Source organism: Staurois parvus, unplaced genomic scaffold (genome assembly GCF_062004578.1).
Source record: "Staurois parvus isolate SC_StPar_1 unplaced genomic scaffold, SC_StPar_1.0 ptg000361l, whole genome shotgun sequence".
Taxonomy (NCBI): Eukaryota; Metazoa; Chordata; class Amphibia; order Anura; family Ranidae; genus Staurois; species Staurois parvus.
In genome coordinates, this window is record NW_028318157.1 from 13,976,280 (window position 1) to 13,984,646 (window position 8,367).

Genomic DNA, 8,367 nt, shown 5'->3' on the forward strand with positions numbered 1-8,367 from the left:
TACAAGAATTATATATATATATATATCTGTGATAAATTGTGACAAACCTATAAAATTGGAATTAATAAAACTGTGATTCTTAATCAAAATAAGTGATTATTAATTTCTGTGACGAACCATATATCAAAATATTCCATAAAAACATTAATTATATATTAAATCCACCGTTTCTTGTGATAAATAAATACATAAAAAACAAAACTGTGCCTAAAATAAACAAAAAAAGTCCATGCAATAATGTGAAAACACTCAGTGATCTTCACTTCTAGTGCTCAAAAGGAATCCTCCAATGGCAGCAATGCCTACTCACCTCCCCACCTTGACCCACACAGGGCCACAAGGCTATAGCTCTCCTCAAAGGCAATCCTTTAATCCAGGCAGCTCAGCAAGGGATCACAGGACTTCCACTCCACCTCCTCTCAAACGTCATATAGGACACAAACAGAACTTCCCATAGTGTAATACTGTTTAATTAGACAGTCAGTACAACATATTGTTTCCACTCACATTTGTTTCCTGTTACAAAGTGCTTTCCACCTCATTCCATGGGTGTATTGACATACAGGAAGGGAAACCAATATGGTCGCTGCATCCGGACATGCGTCCCCACGTGACCAGAAGTGACGTATCTCTAAACTGGGAATGGCGTTCCGACGCGTTGCGTCACGTGCGTCGTGACTTCATCAGGGTACCCGCCCCCCAGTGCCATAATGTGTATATATAGGGAATAGTCTAATCACTATTCCCAATTAGAGGGCAGACTCCCGGCGGCCATTTTCCCGGAGCCCGCAGATCTAACCTCATTACATGGGAGATATTCCTATTATACCTTCTCGATCTATGGCATTATTCAATATCACTATTTAAATATCCTATTCTCTCATAATCTTATGGAATGCCCCGCTTAAATATAAAATTCATTAAATTATTTATTTAATGGTCTGCCCATTCCTTAAATACACTTCCTGCAATCAGCCCCAGGTGTTGGCTGACTGCAGGAGTGAGCTTCTGGTTGCTGAGAGCACCCGCTGGCCAGCCCTGGTACTGCAGCCCACACGGCAGGTGAGTCCCAGCACCAGTGGTAAATCCATTCCTGACACCACGCTCATGTATATTGAGGGACAGAATTATCTGTGAGTTTGTCTACAAGCTGGTTGGGCTTTATGGATGATACAATACCGGTATACACTTTAATTACTGTATGTAAGTGTAATTTTTAATAATTTAATAAAAGAAGTCTTTGTGGTACCTCACTATTTTTATGAAGATACTGATGTTCATTCCAGCCTGCAAGAACAGATTTAATCCACAGAGATTTATTTGAAATTGAGCAGTGATTGTCGATTATGGATTTCTGAGCTTTTATTTTACTTTCAGTTTTGCGAATTATTAAGAAGGGTGAGCTGCTTTCTTTTGGGTATTGACACCAGATGGCATGATAATATTTGATATATTCGTGGTGGTGGAACAAGACAAGCAACTTTTTTTTCTGCATATATACAAATATGGACTAGGGTTTATTTATATTATTTATGAGATTGTCACATTTATTTATGTCACTTTTTTTATTTATGTAATTTATTAGCACTATACTGTATGAGCTATCATAGATGCAATCTTTATTATCTCTCCATTATCATTATAGCCAATATGGTTATAAGCAATTCTTATTTTGATGATTCATTTACACAGCAACCTAACAACTAAAAAATGAAAAAGAAAAACATATCTCATTAAATGTTTCTAAAGACAAGGTGTCATTCAAGTAAAGTTCAGGGTGAGTCTGTCCCAGTAAAGTGGATGAACTCGCTCTCATTACCATACAGTGAAGCAGACAACCTTCTAATTATTTAATGCTTTGTTAGAACAGGCAGTGTTCAAATCCATTTTACAACTGATAATGAAATCTGCCGGCACAGTACAGACAATGTTAATTAACAAAGCCCCATGGCCTGTAGCAAGCTAGTAAAGGCGTGTGTTTATGAATGAGGCTCAGCTCAGTCCCAATTCTGAATGAAATCTCTTGTATGGAAAATGCCTAAGGGACTTTTGAAGAGCTATACCAAAGAAACAATACAGTATTAAACAGTTAATTTTTTATTTACAGTATACATATCAATATTAAATCAAGTATTACAAATGTATAGATAAATATATCAAAAATACATTTGTGTACAATTCATAAACAAAAACGCTGTATGACAGCTGTGACAGGAAGCCAGGAAGAACTAGGGGATGTGTCCTGGATGGGAGGTATATTTGTACCAGATTCATGCTCTACACTGACTGTTTTTCCTTTTGTGCTGTGTAGTGAGCCTGTTTGGCTCACTGATGGCTTAATGAGCTCATCTGTAGCAGTATAAGGGCTCTGGGCTCTATAAAACTCCCAGGCTGCTTATGGGGAATGCCTCAACCTGGAACCAGATTTCTTAACCAGATTAAGTCTGTGTGACTATGGACTTTGAGATACTCTGTGTGAATGCCATGTGTCTGAGCAGTGGTAGGCTGTATCCAGACAAGTAGATAGGATCCTGTGTTTGCAGTTAGATACCCAACGTGGCAAGGCTTTATTTTCTGTTTGTGTTTTTTTTTTTGCTGTTTTGGATATGCACTTTGTGATCACCAACCTTGTAAATAAAGCACAACTTGCTTCACCAAGATCCTGTTGTCGTGTCGTACCTCTTTCACCGTGCGCTGCCTCATCCAGGGGGTCAAGCACAACCCACTACTGAGCTACTTCCTCACACTGCATTATGATCAAGGAATGCCATAAGTCTTGACATGTTTCTTAAAGCAACATTCACTTTGTCAGGAGATATTGATGTTAATACTGAATCTCTACATACAGAGAGACCATGTTAATAATAAGTTATCATAAGTTTTTGTAAAAAAACAAATACCATATATGCAACTGCAAAAAGGACCACTCCAAAACAGAAAAGAGGTAGAGAGGCACTTTTTGAATGCAGTATATGGGTGAACTTTATTGAGCCACAGTTTAAAAGATTTACAAGAAAAAGATGATAAAATCACCCATCAATAATCAGGGAAGGACATCCAGGGCCCACCAATGGTCCTCCATATCCTAAGGGGGTCCGCCTGGCAATGGGTGAAGTCGCCGCTGGTGGTGGGGGAGATCCCAGGATGCTGCAGACTGAATCAGAAGTCTCTGTAACCAGCGTGAACCACAAGCCGGGGCAAACGTGATGTCACAAGGAGAAAAGCGGTGTGCCAAGGAGAAGTAAGGCTACACACTCGGAGACAGCTGCTCATTCCAAAGACCACTCCCCCTTACAAATGTTTTATCTGGTGACAAGAATTTCTATTTATACACCAAACAAGTAACCATTAAATGACAGCAGAACCACCACTGGTTAAACACAGAATACAATGGAAGAGCACTGTCAGGTCAGGTTTGCCCGGGAGCTGTGGGAGGGGCAGGAAGTCACACAAAAGGGGGTATATAATGGAAACCAAAGAGTAATGCAGTGGGTGACTGGAGAAATATATTAATAAATCATTACATACATCTTATAACATAGTGTGATAGACAACACCATACAGTGTGGCCATACACAGCCCCTTCATAACCAAAGAGCACAGAGCAGTATTTTTCAGTGCTGGAGTTATCAGAAGAGACAATCTAAAATGGTAAGCAACATTTAACAAAAAAAATATTTTTAATGTGTCACGTGAATGAAAACACATAACAAAAACAGAATAGAAGTTATTCCAATTTGACTGCAAAAGTGAAAAAACAATGTTAAACCTGCACATGTAGGAAGCACTACAAAAGAAGTAAAATTAGAAAAAAATTATTCCCACCAAATGACAATCCTGCTCCCGATGGACTGTTGATGCAAATGACAGCTTGTCAGCTGCTGAATGTCAACAAACTTGCTAGTGATGCTGACTTTTATTATGTGAAACAAGCTGATAGGTGGGTTCAGCGTGGGTGAATAGGCCAAATCTTGCCATTTTGTTTTCCTGCTCAGTGAACCTCAAACAGCTAAAGTTCAGGTCTGAATCTCTGTTGACCTAAACCCAAAGCTCATCCCTAGTTTTTGTTTATTAGACCTCCAAATATATTGCCTAGGTGCTCCGCAGTGATGGCCATCACATTTTATTTCAACATTTAATAAACTCTCTTGGAAAATGCTTTCCATCCACAAAAAAGGAATTATACAATTGTGTTAAACTAGAAGAACTCTTAGTTTCTAACTTTCTATAAAAGTTTAAACTATTTTCTTTTGGTCCCAGGAACTTAAAATCTGGGAGTCTATTAATTATATCACTCCCTTCCTTTTGCATTATGGTAGCAATAAACTTTAGTAACAAACTATTCCAAAATCAAACTGTTTCAGTTCACAGCATCTCCCAAACTGTTCTTTACTAAAGTGGAACTTTAGTCAGTAAATTTGGCAAGATCACTTCATGCTGGCCCCTTCTGTAGATATAGCTATCTAAAAATAAGGCCTATGCTGTTTAAAATCCACTAATACACGGCCTCACCCTGTTCTACAGATGCTCAGTTGCTCTCTATTTTTCAGCACTGTGCCAAAAATGTAGAGGCCAACCTGTTAATAGCCTAAATGTTTACTGCTGTTTAGGAGCTCTGGGCTTCAGCAAAATGGCAGCCTCTGACAAGCAGAAACAGGAACAATGCTGGAGGTAATTTACAGCATTCATAAATTTTGGTAGCATAATTATTATTGTGGAATTTATGTTCCCTGCTAAAAACACATTATTTTTTTATCATGTTGTTATGAGTAAAGTTCTGCTTTAAGGTCATTTGAGGGAATAGTTTTAAAAAGATGTGTGCACTAAATATATTATCTATATCCTCCTATGAGCTTATTACCTGGTTGTGTTTATTTCTTCAACCAAATTTAAAAAATGTTTTCCTAGTTCATTGTCATTTCTTGTGTATTTTGCCATGTGCTTTGAAGTTCTTTAATTTTCTTATGTTATTTAATATTTCTCCAATTTTCCTCTGGTGATTAAGATATTAATTTAAGTTCTCAAGATCCACCTTTCTCAAGAAATTAATTGATGTTGCTATTTTACCTTTTCTGCTTTTATGTTGAGGGGGGGGGCAAGCAACAATTTATCCACACTCTAAAAACTCATGCGCCTTATAGGAGAATGTCCAAATAATAATGCAAATGCTGTAATTAACTGTTGAGAATCCTTAGTAGGATTCACAAAGATTATAATATGTTTTTCTTTTTTTTTTTTTTGCTAACAGAGTCTTATTTTTAATCAGTGCAGGCGGATTATAGTCTTGTGGAGAGAGAGCATCGATTAAAGTTATATAGCATGATATTAATGTGCAGCTGGTAGCTGGTAGCTGGTGCAACAGTTTCTCCACACTCTGAGCAATCATATATTTTCTAGAAAATGTGCACTCTAGAATGATAGCACTACTGATAACACATGAAAATCATCAGCTGCAAACCTATGCTATAGTGAAGACATTTCCTAATATCCTTACACCTGCTCTCCCCCATGACTAACGTGGAAACACACAATGCAATTCAAGTTTGCAAATTCATGCCAATGTTTACTGAACATCTAAACTGAAAAATAAGAGTTCTAAAACACCATGGGGTTGATTTACTAAACTGGAGAGTGCAAAAAATGGTGCAGTTGTGCATGGTAGCCAATCAGCTTCTACCTTCAGCTTGTTCAATTAAGCTTTGACAAAAACAACTTAGAAGCTGATTGGTTTTTATGCAGAGCTGCACCAAATTTTATATTCTCCTATTTTAGTGAATTAGGTTGTTTTAGAAAATCAACTACTGGAATCCAGTACTAAAAAGTATGCACCCTTACGTAATGGTGGTGATACCTTTTTGTGTCGCATTACCGAGCACTTTTACCCCCTTCCTGCCCAGGCCAATTTTCAGCTTTCAGTGCTGTGGCACTTTGAATGACAATTGTGCGGTCAAGCAACACTGCACCCAAACAAAATTTGTATCCTTTTTTTGAGACATATAGAGCTTTATTTTGTTGGTATTTAAACACCACTGGGTTTTTAGCTAAACAAACTAAAAAAGATTGAACATTTTGAAAAAAAAAAAGTTTTTTCTTAGTTTCTGTTATAAAAATTTTTAAATAAGTAATTTTTCTCCTTCACTGATGTGCGCTAATGAGGCTGCAGCAATGGGCACTGATAGGCTGCACTGATGGGCACTGATGAGGAGGCACTGATAGGTGGCACTAATGGGTATTGACAGGCATCACTGGTGGGCATTGACATGCATCACTGATGGGCAGTGAAAAGCAGCACGCATACATGGCTGTGATAGGCTGCACTGATAGGCGGTACTGACTGGCACTGATAGGCAGCGCTGATTGGAACAGATAGGCGGCGCTGACTGGAACTTTTAAGTGGAACTGATAGTTGGCACTGAAAGGCAGTTCTGATGGGCACTGATATGTGGCATTGATGTGCACTGGTAGGCACTGATATGTGTCATTGATGTGCACTGATGGGCACTGACAGGTGGCATCGAAGGGCACTGACAGGTGGCACTGATGGGGCTACACTGATCATCAGGGCACTGATCATCAGTGTAGATGTCCCCTCTGAGGAATGCTGCTTACCTGCTCTCCTCTCCTCATGTGCTGTCAGCATGAGGAGAGGACTGCCAATAACCAGCATTTCCTGTTTACATACAATTAGCTGTGATTGGACACAGCTGATCACATGACAGAGACTGTGTCATCGGCTCTTTACTGTGATCAGTGATCCGCTGAGTCCCAGGGACTTAAAGTTGTTTTGCCTCTTAAATAATAACAGAACTCTGTACCTTACTCCTTTATGATCCCTCCTTCCCATGTTAAGCATTCTAATAGCATATACTTACTTGGATCTTTTGCAGATGCTAACAGGTCCCCAGTAGAAATTAATGGATTTTCAGATTTGCAGTGGGACACACTGGACAGTCTGGTAAGATTTTGAAAAAAAAGATGTGCAGTGTTAGGCAAGACATGCAGTGAACATCACTGAAACCCACACGGTTTGGATAAGCACACTCTAAATATTGTAAATAGTGTAATAGTCACCATGGAGAAAGGGATTCCTGAAGCATAAGGGCACTAAAAGTGCTCTTATCCTCTAACACCTATAAAACACAATTGAGGAGCACTAGGCTATCTCTGGTCATGTTAGTTTTATCAGTTATTTTCCAATCATTAAAGTCTCAAGTCTGCAAATGAGGATTTTAGTACAAATATGTGAATATTGGCTATTAACCAAACTAAAATATACAGTATCTCACAGAAGTGAAGTCACCCCTCACATTTTTGTAAATATTTTATTATATCTTTTCATGTGACAACACTGAAGAAATGACACTTTGCTACAATGTGACGTAGTGAGTGTACAGCTTGTAAAAAAGTGTAAATTTGCTGTCCCCTCAAAATAACTCAACACATAGCCATTAATGTCTAAACCAGTGGGAACAAAAGTGAGTACACCCCTAAGTGAAAATGTCCAAATTGGGCCCAATTAGCCATTTTCCCATACTGGTGTCATGTGACTCGTCAGTTTTACAAGGTCTCAGGCGTGAATGGGGAGCAGGTGTGTTAAATTTGGTGTTATCGATCTCACTCTCTCATATTGGTCACTGGAAGTTCAACATGGCACCTCATGGCAAAGAACTCTCTGAGGATCTGAAAAAAAGAATTATTGCTCTACATAAAGATGGCCTAGGCTATAAGAAGATTGCCAAGACCCTGAAACTGAGTTGCACCTTGGTGGCCAAGACCATGCAGCAGTGTAAGAGGACAGGTTCCACTCAGTAAAAAAAAAAAAAAAAAAGTTAAGGGCACATGCATAGCCTTTGAAGTTAGCAGACATGTGAAACTACTGCTCCTGTCTCCGTCTGCTTTCTGGTACTCCCGCTCTGCTTCCATAGTAGCTGCAGCCAAGGGAGTTGATTGCTCTTCCTCAGACACCTTCAGGTGCCAAAAATGCTCCTCTCTGCCCCACTCTGAGCCACAAACCCCCTCCAATGCTGGAAAGGTTCCTGTTTAGGCCTGCATCCCTGACCCCGAGTATGAAGGGGGGGCTGCTGGAGCCCACAGCCCGCTTGCGGACATTGGAGGGTTACACACAGCAGCCTCTCCACTCCTAACCAATCGAACCCTTTGCAGTGGTCATTATGGAAGTCTTATGAAACCTGTGCTCACCACCACTCCCCAAAGAGGCTCTGCTTCCACCTCCAGTCACATCATGTCCAGCTGTTGGCCCGGGTAAGATCTGGAAGAATTAGAAGGCTTCTGCCACTCCTCAATGGGCATATTTTTCTAGACTTCTTCCCTGACTGCTACAGAGGTCCCTTGCTATACTATTTTTTT